Source organism: Prionailurus viverrinus, unplaced genomic scaffold, assembly GCF_022837055.1.
Source record: "Prionailurus viverrinus isolate Anna unplaced genomic scaffold, UM_Priviv_1.0 scaffold_73, whole genome shotgun sequence".
Taxonomy (NCBI): Eukaryota; Metazoa; Chordata; class Mammalia; order Carnivora; family Felidae; genus Prionailurus; species Prionailurus viverrinus.
The window spans coordinates 280742-301215 of record NW_025927635.1 but is presented as its reverse complement, the minus strand read 5'-3'; the positions used below and the strand labels follow the sequence as shown (position 1 = coordinate 301215).

Below are 20474 nucleotides of genomic sequence, written 5' to 3'. Positions count from 1 at the left end.
GGCATCAAGGGAAATTAGTCCCCCCATTGGGCCCTCAAACTCCCCCAGGGACCAGCAGTACTGCTGACGCATCCCCTGAGGACTAGTCCAGCTAGGAATGGTCCCTCAGGGGCTCGGCTAAGGGTTCCTCTGAGAACCAAGGCTGGTGGTCCCTCTGAGGGCCAGCCCTCAGCTGCCCGTTCCCATGACGCCCAGGCTGCAGCCCAGGGGCCAAGCTGACGCTTCCAGTTGGTTTCCCGATCGCGGTTCGTGGAAGCCGGGGTGTCTGAGGACCTCTGCCTTCACATGGCTTTTGGATCTTGTCGTTTCTACGAGATGTCTTCAGAAGGAGGCATTGTCTAACGTTACAAGAAGGGGCCAGAGACTGAGGCACACAGGAAGGTCCCCTGGATCGGAGGTCAGCCGATCTCTGCTCACGGGCTGGGGCCACAAAAGACCAGGAAGGGGCAGCTAGCTGGCCCCAGTGCGGTGCTGGCACGGGGAGCCACGTCCAGTGTAGCGGCGTGAGTCGGGGAGGGGTGGACTGGGCCACGCCGACTGGAAATAGGTGCGTCCCTCTTTGTGGGTGGGAGATGTGCCATTGCCAGGAAAGGGCATATACCCGGGGAGGAGCCACAGGGCTGGATGTGGCCAGACGTGCCCAGCCGGGGAGGGTGAGGCTGAGGGCCCAGCGGAGCTGAGTCGCACCAAGGGGCCCGAACAGCCGAAAGCAGGCCCAGTGGTCGTGAGCCCCCTGCACTGGCGACACGACACGGCCTGGGCCCCCTGTGCAGGGGGCGGGTCTGGTAGTTGCTCCCCTGGGACAAGACAGTCATGGCCACCAGCTCTGAGACCCTAAAGCTGCCTGAGGCTGTGAGAAGGGCAGAGGGGTGCTTTCCTGAGCCAGCGTGGGGCTGGCGGCTGCCGGCACACTCCGATAACCCTGTAGGGGGACGCTCCACGGCCACAGCCACACGTGACGCTAACAGGTTTTTTTTCACCCTTAGAGTAGTCTTTAGTTATTTGAAAGACAGCTGGGATTCACCCCCATTTTCCTGGTTCTAGAGTCTTCAGGCCCAAGCTTGTGCAGGTGTCTACATGTGTGTAGAATCATGGCATCCTTTTAGGGCCTCATCTATCAAAACCTTTGGACGAGCTATTCTTCCTGTCAAAAACTTTGGGAAACACGCCTCTTATTTCCCATAGCTGCCATGCAACATCCTAGAAGGATCTCCTCCTCCAACATCAACTTCTGCATCTAAACAGGAGTTCTGTGGTCCTTCTTTACAGCATTATGAAATCTTTCTTGAAGGCCAGGATGGTACTTTCCTTCTAAGGGCTCATCGATCGATTCCAGGATTTTTCTAGAGATCATGACAACAGGACAACTAAATTGCCATCTGTCATTAGACTGAGTTCCCACCAGGGCATCCCAAGACGACCCAAATCGTTTCAAATATTTCAGCCCATCTGGTGTTTTTTCTCAATTAAACCTGCTGAAACCACAGTCTTAGGTTTCTTTTACATCCAAGGCTCCTGCCTATCAACTCGTGCCAAGAAGGTAGTTTGTCTTCATGTGACAAATCGTCTAATTATCCCCAAACCCACTGCTCTGTGATGCCAGCATGTGTGAATTTACTACAACCTATATATATTTGAACTTCTATGTACTAGTCATGGTATCAGACAGAAGAGGTATTTACAAGGAGCAAAACCAACATTGTCATGCCCTGGTAGAACTCTGTCTACAGAGAGGGGAGAGATTCATAAAATAACCACTCAAATACAGAATTCCGAATTGGGATAGACGCTATGAAATGCAAGAGCACAACAGAACAGGGGGACCCCACAGAGGCCTGAGGTTGCAGGTTGGTGTGGGGGTGGGGCGGATGTACTCTGGATACCCAGCACGGTTCTTCTCAGTCAAGGACATTTGAGGTCAATTTGGAGAATGAACAAGCAAATATCAGCCTGGTATCTCCATCTACCACCTCCATCAGAGCCTAAGTCAACCCCAAAGTCCCTAATCTTCTCACACCGACTCCCCCATTGTAGTAAATAACTCTGGCATCCACTCACTTCCTACCTCTCCCACCCTAATCCCGGTCACCTTTATCATTGACCTAAAGTGACTTAGCCACCTCCTCACTGATGTCTCTGCCTCCCTTTTTACCCACATACAGCCCGTTCCTTGTAATTAGACACATATCTGTAAAATAAAACGTATCACTTCATCCATCTGTATAACATCTGACAATATCTCATTTGTCTCAGTGGACAGAACTTTATACAACGTGGCCCCCACTTCATCCTCTGATTTCATACCCTACAACCCAAGGATGTCCTCCCCGCAACCATGTGCACTTCTTCACAGAATAATCTAGCCTTGTTTGGGATCTGGATACATCTCGCCCATCTGGAAAGTGGGGTCTTTTCTCTTCTCCCTCATTTGCACACAGCTTGCTCCTTTCAGACCTTCACATACCAGCTTCTCAGAGCTTTCCATGACCACCTACTCTGAACCACCAGACACCGTCCATAATACCTCTCAGTGTTCATTATGTGGATATATCCCTCATAACCCTTAGAACAGTCTTGTCTGCCGTATCTCTTCCTGCTGTAAGGATGCAAGTTCCTTAAGAACAGACAACTCAGTAGTCTTACCAATGTATACCCAAGATGTGTAATGGGCACTCATTAAGTGCTTTTTTGGACTGAATGAACAAGAACTAAGTATGAAGCACAAGTGAGGATAATGTAATAGCACCATCCCCTTGAAGGGATGCCAGAAGGCTGTGTAGCCTTAGTGGTTCCAAGTAGCCATGGTTTGGATTCCAGTATAAAAATACAAGCTGTTTTTTTAAAAAAATATTTATGAGTTCTTTCCATTTGCTACAGATATCTGTAATTCCTTTCTCTCATCTGCCAAAGCTAGAAAACTAATCTCGTCAACTAGTGTATCTTTGTGCACCAAGCTAAGTTTACTTAGGTTTTTCTGAACAGAGATTGAGGAATCCATGAGTTCTTCGATTCCACACACAGCTGACATCTTTCCAGGTGGTAATTGGTCATTTGTTTCTTCTTTTCAAACCAAATTCTATAGGGCTCAAACTTCTATATAAGGAAAGTGTTCACATACGAAGTCTTGCCATATTTTCTACCCAATGTTCCATCAACATGTTTCAAACTACCATGGCCTCCTCTTAGGCCCACGGGAGAGGCCATATTGGAGCCATTCTAATCATGTGACATTACCTATATATGAGGCACTCGAATGCATGGATAATAGATCTGTCAAGTTACAATACCACTAAGGAGAAATTTTATAATAGATTATATATATGTTATAGGTTAATAGATGATGTTATATTATTAGAATCTAACATACTATGAGACATATATTTGACTACATAATAAGAACAAAATGAGATTTAAATACATTGAAAGACAGGAGATTTCCTACCTCCTTCTGGTAGTCTACAAAGGTGATTTCCTCACCACCTGATTTCTTAAACGTACTTCTGGGGGTCTCCTCCCAATTAATAGTATCCACTCGATAGGTTCTATTGTTATACCAGTGGAATGGTCACAACACCTAGTATTATTCCCAACATATTTATGGCATGGGATCATGTAAGAAGTGAGAAGCTTTAAATCCTACAAGAAATTTCAGGATATATCCACTTTAGTAAATTCATATGACATATAATTCACCTATGTAAGGCTACAATCCAATGGTTTCAGTATATTCACAGAGTTGTAAATCCTATACATTTGCCTACCCACCCTATTTCACATGAATTGAATGATACAGTATGTGACCTTTCCTGACAGCCTTCTTCCACTTCGTGTACTACTTTTCAAGGTTTATCTATGCTGTAGCATGATTGGTATTTCATTCCTTTTTGTTGCCAAATGACACACTATTTTATGGATATACATTTTTATTTTTCCATTTGTCAGCTGATGAACATTTGAGTTGTTAACACCTTTGAGCTATTATGAAAAATGAGATTATGGACATTCATGTATCAATTCTGGTAGGCATTGGTGTTCATTTCTCTTGGGTATAAAACTAGGAATAAATTGCTGACTCATATGGTGACACTATATTTAGCATATTGAGAAGGGCCATCCTGTTTTCCAAAGAGACCACACCATTTTTACTTCTACCAGCAGTATTTGACGGGTGGTTCCAACTTTTTCACATCCTTGCTAACACTTAATCTCTGCCTTTTCAAATTTAGCCATCATACTATGAAGGGGTATTTCACTGTGGTTTGACTTTGCATTTCCCTGATGGCCAATAATATTGAGTATCTTTTCATGTGATTATTGGCCATTTGTATATTTTCTTTGGAAGCCTGTCTATTCAGATCCTTTGCCCATTTTTTGAAAGTTGGGTTAAAGAAATAAGTGAAAGTTAGGTTCTCTTTTCATTATTGACTTGTAAACATTTCTTACATATGGAGAAGCAAGTTGTTCCGGAGATATGTGATTTCAAACGTTCTCTCATTCTGTTCCTTTTTTTTTCTTTCTTTTTCTTAACTTTAAATTTTTTGTAACGTTTATTTATTGTTGAGACAGAGAGAGACAGAGCATGAACAGGGGAGGGGCAGAGAGAGAGGAAGACACAGAATCTGAAGCAGGCTCCAGGCTCCTAGCCATCAGCCCAGAGCCCGACGCGGACTGCGACATCGTGACCTGAGTTGAAGTCGGACGCTTAACCGACTGAGCCACCCAGGCGCCCCCCCCCCCCCTTTTTTTTTTTTACTTCAAAGAAAGAAAGTTTTCAATTTGGTGAAGTCCAATTTATGTTTTCCTTCTGTCATCCCTTCTCTGTTGGCATTTTATTTTATAAGGTTTTCTCTAAGCCAAAGTCAAGAAAATTTACTCCTAGATTTCCTTCTAGGAATTTTATAGAGTTTTAACGCTTACCTTTAGGTCTATTTTTAGTTAATTTGGGGGACAAATTGGAGTTAATTTTGTATCTTCTGTGAGGAATGGCCAGGTGGATATCCAGTGGTCCCAGCAATATTTGAGGAAACGAGTATTCCTTCCCCAAGAAAGCGGTCTTGAAACTCTTGCTGAAAAAAAAATCAATGGACTATAAATGTGAGGGTTAACTCCAGAATTCCCAATTCTATTCCATTGATTTTTAGGTCTATCGTCATACCAGTATCCCACTGTCCTGATTCCGAGAGCTTTGTCGTAAATTTTGAAATTGGGAAGCAAGAATAAAGTCGAGGACTCCTAAGATGATGCTGGCCAAGCAGCTTTACATCCACGCTCTTCAGCTTAAAATGTCTGGTCTAGAAGAAGATTAAAAGTAAAACACTTCCGTCAAGTGGACATTTGCGAATGGATGATAATTAAGCCCTGATTTTTAAAAATAGTTAGACACAAAGCAAGAGAAATGAAATTTGGAAGGAGCATATTCTGTTACATGTGAGAGCAGGTTCAGAGCAGGTGACTGGATCAACATCAGGAATCACAAGAGCAGCAAAATCTACAACTGAATCTTATCTCTCTCTCATGCTGTAGAGCCAGATGAGGAAAGCGTGGATGGATTCTCACCATTCCCATGCTATTTCTGCCTCTGACCTTTATGTTTATTGATTCGAAAACTGTAGGACCATCTCTTATGGGGGGAAAAGGTTCTCAAAGAGATTGGATAGGTTTGTAAAAAGCAGACTCACAGGACACCTGTGTGGCGCAGTTGGTCAAGTGTCCGACTTCAGCTCAGGTCATGATCTCATGGTTCGTGGGTTCGAGCCCCACATCAGACTCTGTGCTGACAGTGCAGAGCCTGGAGCCTGCTTCAGATTCTGTGTCTCCCTCTCTGTCTCTGTCTCTGTCTCTCTCTCTGCCCCTCCCCCACACTCTCTCTGCTTCTCTCAAAAAAATAATAAACATTAAAAAAGTTAATGAACACAGATGTAAAAACAATTGATCCAACTAATTCTTTAAAATTTCCATAGCATCTTTCCTTTGGGATTTGTTATCAACATGCATTATTAGATCAAGCAGTTTGCATTCGGAGCAGTTTGTGGTTCACATCAGCACAGAGGGTAATGCTGGTTTCATACTCAAGAATAGAAGCACTATATCCAGGCCAGATTACCAGCCTGCAAACAGAAGACATTAGATGTAAGGGTCAAAGTCCAAGCTCTGAACAAGGAAGCAAGCGTCCCAGGGTTGGAACTTGGGGTCTAAAATTGGTGCTTAGGAGTCAAGCAGTTTCAATTTCTTATTTCTAGTAAGAACTGATCTTTTGAAGGACCTTTCCAATAGAGATTTACCTGATGGGCTAGTTATAACTCTTACACTCTCTTTGTTAAACCATATTGTTACCACCCACAGGCTCACACACCTATAGCCACACACATGCGTATATATGTATGTATGTGAGAATATATAGGATATAGGTGTATAAAGTATAAACATATACACAATATATATACATACATACATACATACATACATGTAGCTATAATTACTATGATTGAAAGTATTTAAGAAAAATTTATTATCCAAATTTGAGAAGATTTAGACTTCTTATGAGGTTTATATAACTACCGAATACCTCAAGGTTTATGCTTATCATTCTAGGACTGTAAGAGTGAATCTTTTCACTTCGTTTCAAATTTACATGAAATTCTAACTGAATCGTTCATGGCCAGTGGGTACCACTGAAAAGACCATCACTTATAAATCCTACTGCTTCAAATGAGAGTCACTTTCTCAAATGCTTCTATGGTCAGGTCTGTAGAATGTGAGGCTTTCCACTGTGTACTTACGATTGAGGAACTCCGTGGCCTCATTCTCGTTGTAATAGTTGCGACCAACTTGCTTCAAATCCATCATCTTCAAAATTCTAGAAATTGGAAGAATGGATTTCGTGCCAACCGCAGTGAATATTATTAAGATTTACTAACAAACACGGAGATACACTGGGGCGAAGAAATCGATCAGTGACTTTGTTTTACAAACGATTAACAGGAAGTGCCTGATACAACAAGGAAATGACATTGTAAGGTAGATATTAAGGCCCCTTGAACCTCCATTTTTCCCTCCTTTACATAATCTACAACAAAGGGTCATGGGAAGGTCATCAGAAGGTCCTTCATCCCCAGAAATGAACTGAAACCTCTTTTGCAGACTACGTGCCTCTAATTTTCGTTTTCACTATTTGTGCATCACCGTAAGTGTAGACCACCAAACAAATGTAGGGGTGCCTGCACCAGACTTTGGCTCAGGGCATGATCTTGCACTGAGGGCTCAAGCCCCGCACTGGGCTCTGTGCTGACAGCTCGGAGCCTGGATCCTGCTTCAGATTTTGTGTCTCCCTCTCTCTGCCCCTCCCCTGCTTGTGCTCTTTCTCTCTCTCTTACAAAAATAAAAAAACATTAAGAAAAGAAAACAAATGCACATTTACTCCAGGAGAAAGAGGCATCGCTGTGCACAGTTGACATCTGCCCCTCCCTCGACAGGGAGCAGGCATGGGATGTGGGGGTAGGCAGGAAGAACAATGTCAACAATAAGCCACAGAACTCAAGCACATCTAGGTGAGGTTCAAGTGCCGATGCACCTCAAAGATCGCTTGCCCTCCCAGAACATGAGGAGACCTCGAGAACACAAATTCTAGGACCAAACAGCTATGTACAGTGCCACTGACACACTAACATACAACCAAATCTCAAGCAAATGAAATCTCACAAACACACTTGCTAGAGAGAGTGTTGTAATAACGTAAGCAGTCCAGTGAGGTGGGTTTGAGTCACTGAAGAATTCAGTGATGACCTTCACAATCTTGTTGCCCCACCGGCTGACCAGTTCTGTTTTCTGAGGTAAAGAAACAACAAAACGGTCTAGTGCTCCTTCCAAGGAGAGGACGCTCATTACTGGACCACAAATCAACAGGTCACTTGGGTGTCTGCCAGGAGCAATCTTAACCCCCAGAGACACAGGCAGGTAGAATATACGATTTAGGAGACCCAAATGAGGGTCCGAGTTGAATATTTACAATGATTTTTTTTTTAACTTAAGCTCCTGTAAATTATGCACTTGCTAACTAAATACAGGAGTTTATTGAAGTGGGGTGTCTGGGTGGCTCAGTCGGTGAAATGTCTGACTTCAGCTCCGATCATGATCTCACATTTTACGGGCTCTAGCCCTATATCGGGCTTTGTGCTGACAGCTCAGAGCCTGGCGCCAGCTTCAGATTCTGTGTCTCCCTCTCTCTCTGCCCCTCCCCTGCTCACACTCTGCCTCTCTCTCTCTCTCTCTCTCTCTCAAAAATAAACGTTTAAAAAAATAGTTTTTAAAGTTTATTGAAGAGGGTCGGCTGGGTGGCTCAGTCAGTTAAGCCTCTGACTCTTGATTTCAGCTCAGGTTATGATCTCACGGTTCAGGGGTTTGAGCCCCACTTCAGGCTCTGTGCTGTGTCAAACCTGCTTAAGATTCTTTCTCTCTGCCCCTCCCCCAATTGCTCACTCTCAAAAATATTAAATTAAGGAAAAGAAATGGAATATTAAGTCCTTCCAGTTCTGTGTGTGTATGCGTGTGTGTGTGTGTGAAGATTTGGAACAAGAAATAAAAACTTTTTCAATACTTCGTTAGCATTTGAGCCCTATTTGCCATTGGAAAGGTAAAAAATATATATTTTGTTCTTAAATTCATTTTAACCACAAAAATGAGGCATGAGGGAACATCAGTGATAGCCAAACACGGCATGTGGGTTTTGTTACAAATCCTATGGGCAAGAGATCGAGAGGTGTCCATGAACCATTGTATGAAAAAGGTATATTTGCTATAATACAGGGAGAATGTGAGAGAAAGAAAGAACAAAGGTCAAGAAAATGTCCACTAACAGGAGTGCCTGCATGGCTCAGTTGGTTAAGTGCCCAACTCTTGACTTCAGCACAGGTCATGATCTTGTGGTTTGTGGGTTCAAGCCCTGTGGCCCTGCACAATCAGTGCAGAGCCTGCTTGGGATTCTCTCGCCCTTGCTCTCTGCTCCTCCCCTACATGTGCTTTCTCTCTCTCAAAATAAGTCAATAAACTTAAAGAAAATGTCCAATCACATTACTTACCCTGCTTTTGTAGTTTATGAGGCAGTAATAAAGAGTTCCCATCTAATGTGGGACACTCTCCAATTACATGTTTATGCTGGCAGAGCAAATCTGTACGAACTTTTCCATCTTCAACCTCTGGCATGTAATCAATGTTGTACTTATACGTGAGGAGTTGAGGGCGAGAGGTCACTCGGAAATGGTTGGTGAATAGCTTCACCACTCTACCTTGCATTCCTGCAAAAACCGAGGCACATGTCAATAATGAAACAAGTTGACCAATCGCTCCCAAAACAATGGAGACACCACAATCTTGAGAGCTTAAGGTAGGTCAAACCAAGACATGAACAAGTAACGTACACTTATACACACCTGATGCCCAGACTATGTACCGGCCTTTTAGAGGAATCCTCACACAAACATACATTTAGAGTTAAAACAGGAGATTAAAATATTAAATTAACAGTAACAAGAGATCAAAAGAAAACCTCTTGTAACACAAAGCTTCCAAAAGGGGAGGGTGAGTGGGGAGCCACTGTTTGTAATAGTGTTTAGCATTCAAAAAAAAAAAAAAGGCTCAGCATAACCAAAGAACTGGGTCATTTGATTTTAGTTGCTATAAAAGGAAAAGAAAACTGGCAAGTACATCCAGGTCCCTAAAATAGGTCTCTATTTCTGCAAAGGTGGAGGTTATTACAACATGAGAGGGTGGGAAGGTACCTCTACTCACAGTGATGGGGTGAAGCTCTAAGATTCTCAAACACAAAGGAACCTCAGAACAAGATCAACACGAACAATTCCCTAACGCTAGGTTGTTAAAGGCCACCACACCTGTTGTGGAGTCTTTCACATGTTCCAAGTACTGTCGGGTATTCACCACCTGGTCTTGAAAAATGGCTCCAAGAACCCTTTTCCCCTTCAGCGACAGTGGCTGCAATCCAGCCCCCCGCTGAAGTTCCTCTGCACAGAAACAAATGCAAAAACCATGAATTTTATAGGATAAAAAACAAATGGAAACGTAAACAAAGGACAATGTTAAGTACAACTTAAGTTGAGGTGGTTGGAGGTAGAAAAGAGGGTTGTCAAAGGATCCAAACAACAGTAGTTCGGTAATGGATCACCAGAGAAGGTGAATGTTACCCAGAAGCCTTTCTCAACAAGACCCCATTCCGTGTCAGCGGCTACCCGAGCACCACATTCATTGCTGCTATGGCGTTTGCCTCCTTTCATCCGGTATTTGTTCAGAGGGCAAGCTTCTTCTAATCAGAAACTTTGTCCTTTCTCTACTTTCTTTATAGGCTAATCACCTGGTACCAGAGTGCCCTCTAGTGGGCATCAGAAAATGCTGACTAAATAAACAGTCCTTTCAAAAAAAAATGCATGAGAGGTGTTTGAGTGGCCTCAGTGGATGAAGCTGAGGACTCTTGGTTGCAGCTCAGATCATTATTTCACAGTTCCTGAATTCGAGCCCTGCATCAGAGCTCTGTGCTGACAGCATGGAGTCTGCTTGGGATTCTCTCTCTGCCCCTCCCCTGCTCTTGCTCTCTCGGTCTCTCTACATCAACAAACTGAAAAAAAAATTATCAAAAGCCAGTTTCATGTTTTTTTTTTAAAACAACTGATCGATTTTTTTTAACAGCAACTGGGAAAGGCTCTCATGTTATTTTTATCACACTGTAATATTCATCTAATTGAACTATTTTACAAGGTGACTATTTGAGCACAGTGCAAGGCAACCTTTCACAGATTATGAAAGAAACTTCCGTAAATGGGTAATACAGTCCATGCCTTGGGTTGCACAAACTGGTTTTCTTCAAAATGTTACTTCTGGAAGCTATTATCCCTAGCTTATGATGCTCTTAAACAAACACAGTCTGAATTTCCATAATAGAAAATCATTTCATTTTACACATAAGTTTTTAAATGATTTTTATCAAACTCTCAACTAATTCCTGACACACCCAGCAATCAAATTTATCATATTCAAACTTTCAGTGAAAGAAAACACCAAGCATCATTCACTAGTACTTGCTACATACGGTGTACTTACATAAAATATTAAAAACCCCTGAGATGTAAAAATAGGTGTCTTAATATTGTATATTCATGTTTATCATGTCGTCTTAGGGGTCTGGATTTTGTCTCAGTTTATTATAAAAGTATCTACAACAGAGGATACCAAAAGCAGAGGAAACAGGAGCAAAATAGACAAGTGGGAATTCAACCTAAAAACTTTCTGCACAGCAAATGAATCAATCAACAGAATGAAAGGCAACTTACGGAATGGGAGAAAGTATTTGCAAACCATGTATAAGGGGTTAATTAAAAAAATATAAGGAACTCCTGTTACTCAATAGCCAAAAAACCTAATAACCCATTTTTTGTTAATGGGGAAAGGACCTGAATCGGCATCTCTCCAAAGAGGACATGTAAATGGCAAACAGACATATGAATGTAGAACCAAGCAAAGTACAGAAAACTGGGTATTACCAGAAGGTGGGATGTGAGGGGGCTGGTTGAATTCATGGGGGACAAAGCAGACCCTCAGGGAGAAGTTGCCGCTGAATCAAAGACCGGAAAGAGGAGACTGAGTTACAAGGTTATACGAGCCACAGGTAGAGGAAAGAGCAAATCTTCTAATGTAGAAACCGTGCAAGAAACAACAAGGTGGCCGATGTGACTGCTGCAAGGTGAGCACGAGGTAGAGAAGCTTAGGTCAGAAAGGTAGTGGGAGAGAGGCCATTTTTTTCAATGTTTATTTCTGAGAGAGAGAGAGAGGGAGGGAGGGAGAGAGAACAAGCAGGGGAGGGGGAGAGGGAGAGGGGGAGGGAGAGGGAGAGGGGGAGGGAGAGGGAGAGGGGGAGGGAGAGGGGGAGAGAGAGAGAGAGAGAGAGAGAAAGACAGAGGATCCAAAGCGGGCTCTGCACCGTCACACTTGGGGCTCAAACCTACAAACCGTGAGATCGTGACTTGAGCTGAAGTCAGGGCTTAATGGAATGAGCCACCGGTGCACCCCAGGAGGGAAGCCATCTCAAAGAATGCGCCTCTGACTGGGAAAATGGGAACCTTTACAGGATGTCGGGCAGAGGAACTGCATGGACCGATTTATATGGTTCTGTGTGCTGGGAAACAGGCAGAAGGAAACCCAGGGTGGAAGCAAGACTAGTTTGGAGACCACTTGCCAGGTGCAGCAAGGGATGCTGGTGGCTTGGGCCAGAGGGTAGGAACAGAGGTGGTGACACATTGTCAGATGCCAGATACCTTTTGGAAAATTGGGAGACGACAGTGTTTCCTGGATGCTGGTGTGCAGGAAAAGTTTGGGCTCGCGACAGGAATCTAGGGCGGATGCAAAGACTTTGCCTGAGCACATGGAAGAATGGAGCTTCTTCAAACGACAAGTCTGGGAGGGAGAATCAGGAGCTCAGAGATGTCTGTGGGGTGTTAGCTGCCTGTTTTGAAGTCACTTTCCAAGAGGGGTCATTGGCTACGGCCAAGCTCTTTAGAAACCTTTCCATCCACTCGGGTGGAAGGGAAGTCTATTCGCAGATGAGAAAACGCATGAGAAGGAAGTAGTAGGAGAAGAAGATAAAGCATCTTTTGCACCAAGGAGACTGAACAGGCTGTGGAGGCTCCAGGCGGGGGAGGTGCGGCGGCTCCCTGCAGCGGGGCGCGTGGAGAGGGCGCCCGACCTTGCCCGCGGCCTCGGGCTCGGGTCCTGGCCCGACCTGACATTGCTGCCCAGAAGGGGACAGACCCTGGCAGGGGGCACAGTTATGTTCGACTTCTCTAGGTAGTTGTCTGGTCACCTCTTACAAACCAGGACTTTGAAGAAGGCTTCAGGTTGCTAACTACACGTGTTTTCCAATCACGCCCCAAACACCGCTAACTGCCAAGTTGTCAGAGGAGGATCCTGTGGTAACAGGGAACCTGGTAAGACATTCTTGGAGATGTGCAGACAATTATTGACTAGGATTCTTGCCCCCCACACCAAGTCACAGGTCACTGTGGGTTACCCTGCTTGCTTGTAGGAGTCCGGTGTGCATGGAGTTCACACCTACCGCCTATCCCCATGGTGCGCCTGCGCGCGCGCACGCGCGCGCGCGCACACACACACACACACACACACACACACACACACACACCCCCCACACCCACAGGCACATACACCCAGGGCTACCGCCACCCGAACGGGTCACCCACCCGACTCCGCTGACACAACTCACCTTCGTTCCTGCCTCCTGAAGCATTAGTCTGATCTGTGGGGTTTTAGTTGCCTTCTTTCATGCCCTGTAGCCTAGGGTTCCTCTTCCAGCCCCGCAGCGCCTGAGCACTGACGTCCGCGGGGTCAGAGGGGCAAAGCTCCTCTCTGAAAGGGCCAGCCTTTCCCGGGACTGGCCCTGTACCTGTACCTCACCGCCGTCACAGAGGGGCAGTAGGACTAGCCTGGCCTCCTCGCGGGACGCTCCCACAGTCAGCAAGGCTGGCCCCGACCAGCCCCCACCCTCATTTCTAGTTCAACCCTGCTGGCCCAGCCCCTTCAGGCACCGCCTCCATCCAGGCCCACATGAGGCCTACCTAGTAGTGCACCTGGCGCTTTCAAAGGTGCTCTGAGTCTCAGGGGGATGGGCGTGGGTGGTTCTGCCTGCTCTCCTGCCCCGCCCAACCTCCCCCCACCAACCATCCCCCGATTAACCTGCCAGTGACTTCACCCAACGAAGTGCACATGGAGCTCCAGAAACTTTGGCCCTTACCACTTAATATTTTAACCAGTTCCCCACGGCTCCCAATAAAACTACATTGTAACCACCGTGACTATCCTTGGATCCAAATCTAGGCTCCTTCATCATCCTCTCCTTGGCCTAGAGCCCTACAAGTGGGTTTGCAGTGATTTGTAAGCTTTTAAGCATTGGTGTAATTAAAAAAAAATTGTTGTTGTTGTTGAATCAGGCTCTTTTTGTCCATTGCTTCCGAGTTTCTGTCACTCTTTGACTTTGCCACTTAACACTGTTTTTTTTAATTCACTAATTCTTTAATTTTGTAATTGCATTGTCTTGCATTTAAATCCTTGATGCACACACTGGATACCCATTTCATTGTTTAACTTTTTTAGTTTCATTCCAGGTAGCGTAACAGCATTGCATTAGTTTCCAATGGACACTCATTTTAACTCAGAGAGTTATCTGACACCATTTCTAAAATAATCCTAACCTTGCCCCTGCTTTGAAGTCCCATCGTAATTCTGCAGAAACCTGTGTGTTCCTTTGGCTCTAACTGCAAACTCAGTTCTGCTTTGTCTGGTGTACCAGTAACACGATGTCTTGTTCCTTGATCTTGAAAGTATTCTGAGCACTAGAAAAGCCTAAATTGGCTAAGCACTTGAAAATCCCTGGCTGTTCCTTCAAATGAGTTTTCGAGTCAGTGCATTAAGTTCCAGAATATACTAAACACTATTGCCTGGTGACCTGAGGTTGGATTGAATTTAGACATCGATTTAGTTCTTCCGAGTCGCAGAGTCTTCACTAAGGTTTTCCTGGAAAATCCTTGTGCTCATAAGTGATTCCAAGGAAGATGTTTAGGGGTATCCAATTGCTGTATAGAGAGCACCCTGGAAACTGGCTCAGGTGCCCTCTGGTGGGGGCCATGTCAATTGAGTGTTCTGCTTTCAGATTCTGGTTTCTCTGATGAAGGTAGCCTGAGAGAGGGTGTAGGGAGAAGAGGAGGAGAAAACTCTGGAATACCAAATTTTAATGTTTTTATATGATATATGATCTGATAAACATACAAATGTATTTACTTGTCAAATGGAGGAAATATAGGAAATTCCCTTAGGGTAAACATTTCTATTTTCATATTCCAAGCACCACATCAACTATGATTTTACATATACACACATGTGAATGACACTGTTATTCTCGTGATTATAAAACTGAACATGCTGTTTTCAGTGACAACAAGATATTTCATGGAACAGTTTGAGAAGCAGTAACCTAGGTAGGAGCCAGAATGCCTGGGTGTGAATTCCCACTTCTGCTCATTATGAGCTGTATGACCTTGAGCACACTACCTAAAACTTCCGTGTCTCAGTCTCTGCACCTGTAAAATGAAGGTAATAATAGCACCTACTGGGGCACCTGGGTGGCTCAGTCGCTTCAGTGTCTGGCTTTTGACTTTGGCTCAGGACGTGATCTCAGGGTCACGTGACTGAGCCCCACAGCGAGCTCTGTGTGGACAGCAAGGAGCCTGCTTGGGATTCTCATTCTTTCTCTCTCTCTCTCTCTCTCTCTCTCTCTCTCTCTCTCTCTCTCCCCTCCATCCCACCCTCCCTCCCTCCCTCCCTCCCACTCTGTCTCTACCCTCTTTCTCTCTCTCCCTACCTGCCCTTCCCCACAATTTCCCTCTCTCTCGCTCTCTCTCTGAAAACAAATAACCTTATAAAAGTGATCTCAAAATAAATAATAATAGTATCTACCGCACTGGGATCTTGGGAACATAAAATTAGGAAATAATACATGAACAACTTAGAAGGGTACGTGGCACATAGTCAGCTCTAAGTGTATGCATTTAGCCTGATTACTGTTGCTGTATTTGGCGTTCCAATACAATGTGATAGTTTAGGCAGGTGGCATGCCAATACAAGTGGTCCCCTATACAAATTATACTGAAGTTATTCTTCATACCACCGCCAAGTGGCAGCAAACGGGGAGCATGAGGCCCAGAATCTCTCCTCAGTACTTCACACAACTTTTGCCAATGCCACTAGCAAACAGTACTTTTTTTTTTTAACGTTTATTTATTTTTGAGACAGAGAGAGACAGAGCATGAACAGTGGAGGGGCAAAGAGAGAGGGAGACACAGAATCTGAAACAGGCTGCAGGCTCCGAGCGGTCAGCACAGAGCCCGACGCGGGGCTCGAACTCATGGACGGTGAGATCATGACCTGAGCCGAAGTCGGACGCTTAACCGACCAAGCCACCCAGGCGCCCCTAGCAAACAGTACTTTTTTTTCCCCGCTTATACTACTTTTAACTAACTCCCTCTCTATACTACTCAGTGGACAATACTCACAGACTACAGTACAAATAGCACCTCCTAGATTGAGTAATAGATGCTTTACATGACCATCAGAGGCAAGGGAAAGCCACTGACATGGAAATAATCGAGTCTTGCGAAACTAAAGTTCCTCAATCATTTCATATCCATACTGTTTACGTTAGGCTGCTTTAGCAGGTACTCTGATGAAGAGATTAAGGCTTTGTGGTAAAAGCCTATCAGAAGAGCTGTCCCCAGAGCTTGGCAGTTGGTAAAATGCTATAAATGTGTAAATCCCAGTTCTGGCTGCATAAGGAAGAAAGACTGCAATTTCTCCTTTTCTACTAACCATTTGCTTAAGTTTTGAAGCCTTGTCCATCTATCACCCTGCTTCTCCCCTTGCAGTGGACTCGAACATTCTTTAATGTATCGTCTCATCCACAGATTCAACTTTTCTTCACTTATTTCCTTCTTTTACACTAAAATCTAACTTTCATTCCCATCATTCCACTAAGAAATTTTGAGGGTCATCAAGGACCTTTTTTTTGTTTTAACTTTTTAAAGTCTTTATCCTGCTTCACTTCTTAGCAGCAGCGGGTAACAATGCCCATACCCTCCCTCTGCTCTTCGAACCCCACCTTATTTCTAAAGGACGGCAACCCCTGGCATTGAGTTCTTGCCCCTTGCTATCTGTCTTTTGAATTGCTCTTAAGGCTTCAAAACCAGATTCTCCAATTCACATTTCCGGCTCTGACCCCTTTACCTAGGCCATGTGGACTTTTTGCTCTATCGTCTAGGTGTTCATAGACAACATCCTCAACCACACACTCAAAAATCATTACTTGACATGGATTACCTCTGTAGACAGCTAATCATGTACATTTTATTGGGGCTCTTTTCGGTGTTACTTTGAGTGTGTTTTTCTTATTGAGTCTTAGGAGGCACCCTTACCCTTAGGATGCTGACCAGCATACTTTGTCTCGCTTTTCATTTATAACACAATACTTATCACAAGGGCTGGGTGATCACTGGTTTGCCTTGTTTCCTTTTGAGTAATTTCTTAGTCCATAGAGATCTCAACTTATGGAAGTCTTCTGAAGTTCCTTTCAGACGCATACTTGGCTATATTGTTAGGAAGGTTAAGTTGGCTAGAGCTACCTCTTCTTCCCAATCCAGATTCTTCACCTCAAAACTGTGTGCATCAAATATCTTCACCCAGGTAGCCTCTGGTTTGGGGATTCAGGAGATAAGGACCTTCTAGAGAAGTCAGAGCTATGGACTGAGTTGGCTGGAAGCTATCTTAAGTTTTTGATTCACAGGGAACACCTTAAAGTGGCAGCTAATTTCGTGCCATAACCCTAATTCCTTTCTATAGGGATCTACAGAAAATCCCTCCTTATTCTTTAATAAGCTTCATCAGTTTCAGATATTCTTACAAATTTTAGTCTTTGAGACCTTAAAGATTTCTTTAGGACACAGTAGCAGGACAACGCCTAGCACTCTCATTCACAGAAGACTGATCAACAGAGTGTCATGTTACTTGCGTGAAAGTACCCTAATACAATGTGATTCATTTATAAGAGGTCTAGAAAAGAAAATAATTTTCAGTGTCTCTTCAGCCACAAAAAGGACCAGTCAACAGGATGTTCTAGTTCCCCTGACGGGTATAGCTGTCTAATGAAACTTGCATGTATATTATTATATAGCTTGTGTGACGGACAGAAACGAGTTGGTCAGTGTATCTACCTCATTGCACCCACTTAGGATTTACAATGTAAATCCTACAAAGGAGGCTGAGAGTGCGATGACATTAACCGTTCTGCTTGGAAAACAGTTGGGGTTTCACTGCATATCAATAAATTAGAATCTTGAACGGCACATTAGTCTTTTCTGAGATTGAATTGTGAAACCTCTGGAAGGCTGATTAACTCAAGTGAGTGGAAAAAGAAAATGAGTTCCTGAACTTGCAAAGGTAGGAGCACTATGTTACTAGATAAGGCCCTGACAGAGCAGACATTTCTACTATTTTACTGGCATTTCTTTTCCTTTACAAATCCAACAAAGGGAAAACTCCATTCCTTTGAAGGACGTTTGCATAACGACCTGCTAGTCATTCTTGATAAAGACAATAAATTGCAAACTTCTAATTACAAACTACAACAAATCATCATTAAAATAACCCGTTCGAAACTGTCACTAAAGGGATGAGATTACAAAAGAAAGTCAGAATTCAAGATCAAATGATCACTCAAAGTTTGCACAAGTTTGAAACACCCTGAAAAATATTAGCAGGGACTCACACATCTGTATGCCAATGTTCACAGCAGCATTATTAACAATAGCCAAAAGGTGGACTAAACCAAACGCTCACTGTGGTATATATAAAATGTTGCTTTACTTAGACTCTCACAATGGTTTTATGAAAATCTCACTACAAACATCATTCCTTTATGAATGCAATCAACTTCATCTCTTTTTTTTTTTTTTAATTTTTTTCTCAACGTTTATTTATTTTTGGGACAGAGAGAGACAGAGCATGAACGGGGGAGGGGCAGAGAGAGAGGGAGACACAGAATCGGAAACAGGCTCCAGGCTCTGAGCCATCAGCCCAGAGCCTGACGTGGGGCTCGAATTCCCAGACCGTGAGATCGTGACCTGGCTGAAGTCGGACGCTTAACCGACTGCGCCACCCAGGCGTCCCAGCGTCATCTCTATAGAAGAATTACATCACTAGTAGCAAGTAGGAACAATATCAACCTAATCTTCATTTTTATTTTTATTTTTTTTAATTTTTTTTTCAACGTTTATTTATTTTTGGGACAGAGAGAGACAGAGCATGAACGGGGGAGGGGCAGAGAGAGGGAGACACAGAATCAGAAACAGGCTCCAGGCTGTGAGCCATCAGCCCAGAGCCTGACGCGGGGCTCGAACTCACGGACCGCGAGATCGTGACTTGGCTGAAGTCGGACGCTTAACCGACTGCGCCACCCAGGCGCCCCTCAACCTAACCTTTAGATCAGTGAGATTTTCCATATGAGCCAAAACATTCTCATGTACTACTACTAGTGAAATAAGGATTCCTTTTCAGTAGGACAGACATTAAGAGACCCACTTACCAAACTTATCCTTAACAAGTTGCTCTGAAGATCTTGAATTTGGGCCACTTGCTGTTTAATGGTTTCTTCCCATCTGGCATGTTGAACTTTTAGCCTAAAATGCAGATCTTAAGATACTTATTGTCACACATAAATTTAAAAAAATACCATATAATTTCTGAACAAATGAGGGTATTATTACATAAATTCTTAAAATTTTATCAAGAGGAAGATTTGGCAATTGTGCCATTTTCCTCTTTGTGTTTTGTGGATAAGGTACAAAATTGAGAGATAAGATGCCACGATTCTGCATTTCAAACTAGCTCAAAGCTGGAATTTGTATCCACTTAACAATGATATACTGGCATAACTAATACATTTCTCATACTACACTGCTTATCTGCTCTATAAATACTCACGCTATTTTCTCTGAGGGTAGAATTCTACTTTTGCATATGATCTTTCATCTCCTCAGCATGTCTTATGGCCTCTGCATGTCGATCCTGTGATTCTTGCAACTAAAATAAAGAAAAAAAATAATTTTAACTACTGACAATCTAATAGAACACCATCACCTATTTCTGTAACTAAATTATTTTCTTTTTTGACTTGAGAGAGTGAGAGTGAGAGTGAGAGTGAGAGTGAGAGAGAGAGAGAGAGAGAGAGAGAGAGAGAGAACATGCACAAATGGGGAAGAGAGGCAGAGGGAGAGACAGAGAAAATCGTAAGCAGGCTCCAAGCTCAGGGTGAAGCCTGATGTGGGGCTCGGTCTCATGACCTGAGTGGAAATTAAGAGACAGGACGCTCAACCAACTAAGCCGCCCAAGTGCCCCTGTAACTAAAATCTTATTGGACCCAGTCACACTCTCCCCTACATGCTGATGATGGCTACTTTGAGGTCATAACAGCAGAGTTGAGCTGCTACAACAGAGGCTATGGCCAACAAAGATGAAATGTTTCAATACTCTTACAGAATAGTTTACCAACCTTACTGTACTACAAAAACATAACGTTTTTAATGATTTTAAATTATATATGATCAGATAACCGTACAAATGTATCTACTGGTCAAATGGAGGAAATCTAGGAAATTGCCTTATGGTAAACATTTCGGTTTTCACATTACAAGCACCGCATCAACTATGATTTTAAATTTTCACATAGGTGAATGACATTGTTATTCTCGTGATGATAAAACTGAACATGCTGTTTTCAGTGACAACAAGATATTTCATGGAACAGACTGAGAAGCAGTATCCTAGTAGGAGCCAGAATGCCTGGGTCTGAATTCCCAATT

The 20474-nt window shown here is 43.6% G+C and overlaps 1 long non-coding RNA gene across 1 annotated transcript; it reads right to left on the bottom strand.

Annotated features, from left to right (window-relative positions):
- Positions 1 to 4927: 4927 nt before the first annotated feature.
- Positions 4928 to 19685, bottom strand: LOC125159863 (uncharacterized). The gene is made up of 7 exons (XR_007149946.1): positions 19597 to 19685; positions 19199 to 19292; positions 9885 to 10013; positions 9075 to 9290; positions 6780 to 6856; positions 5156 to 5291; positions 4928 to 5066 (listed from the first exon to the last, which is right to left on the bottom strand). It is a non-coding gene; the product is annotated as an uncharacterized LOC125159863 (long non-coding RNA).
- Between the last annotated feature and the right edge of the window lie 789 nt (positions 19686 to 20474).